The sequence below is a fragment of the Rhagoletis pomonella genome, unplaced genomic scaffold (assembly GCF_013731165.1).
Source record: "Rhagoletis pomonella isolate Grant_MI unplaced genomic scaffold, Rhpom_1.0 Rhpom_scaffold_00147, whole genome shotgun sequence".
Taxonomy (NCBI): domain Eukaryota; kingdom Metazoa; phylum Arthropoda; class Insecta; order Diptera; family Tephritidae; genus Rhagoletis; species Rhagoletis pomonella.
The window spans coordinates 150980-152132 of record NW_023458701.1 but is presented as its reverse complement, the minus strand read 5'-3'; positions in this window follow the sequence as shown (position 1 = coordinate 152132).

The following is a 1153-nucleotide window of genomic DNA, read 5'->3' as shown; positions in this document are numbered from 1 at the left end:
CACGGGCATCAAGCTCAGCAATGTAAATCTTCCAATTGTCGTCGCTGGCTATCCCAGCACCATACTCTCTTGCATTTCATTCCGGCTCAACAGTCAACCACTGATTGCACGCCCGATGAGAAACCTGAGTCAGCTGCACAAGCTACAACACTTGTGTCAAAGTCTTACAATATTTCGCCCGACCCTTCTCTAACCGAAAACGTACTTATCGCAACTGCAGTCATCTTGGTGAAAAATAGAACTGGTTCCTTCATTCCGTGTCGCGCTGTATTGGATTCTGCTTCGCAGTTAAATTTCGTCACATCCAGGTTTGCTAACCAAGTAGATTTGAAATTTTCGTACTCCGTCTCAGGTATTGGCGAATCAGACCTTAAAATTAGCCACTGCGCTAACATAACATTTAAGTCCATGCATAATGACTACTCAACGAGTATAACAGTTGCGGTTACTCCCACCATTAGTCAACCTAATTATTCCTTTGGTACATCCGACTGGAAGCTACCTGCAAATATAAAGCTTGCTGATTCATTGTTTTTTAAATCTCAGCGTGTTGATATGTTGCTTGGGGCTGGGATATTCTTTGACCTATTATGTGTTGGACAAACTCGGTTAAAAAATATACCATACGTTTTGCAAAAAACCCGTTTGGGTTGGGTTGTTTCGGGTGGCCAGCAGAAATCATCAATTTCGTCATCGCTAGCAGCTGCGTTAATCGGTAGCGAAGAACAACAACAATCATTGAGCCAAATAGTTCGCTCATTCTGGGAAGTAGACAACTGCTTCGAACCTATCGCAAAAACAATAAAGGAAGAGATGGAGTGTGAAGAGCATTTTAAAAACAATTATCATCGCTTAGATACTGGAGAGTACTGTGTTCGTTTACCACTAAAGCATAGCCTCGATTTACTCGGGGATTCATATGAGCAAGCACTGAGACGGTTTCTATCTCTTGAACGCCGACTTCAGCGTAATATTGTAGTGAAGGCTCAGTATTCAGCATTCATTAAAGAGTATGCACAACTAAAGCACATGTCTTTTGTTGAGCACCCAATCACAAATACAAAGGTTTATTATTTACCTCATCACTGCGTATTCAAAAGCGACACTACAACAACAAAGCTTCGTGTTGTGTTTGACGGCTCAGCAGCTAGCT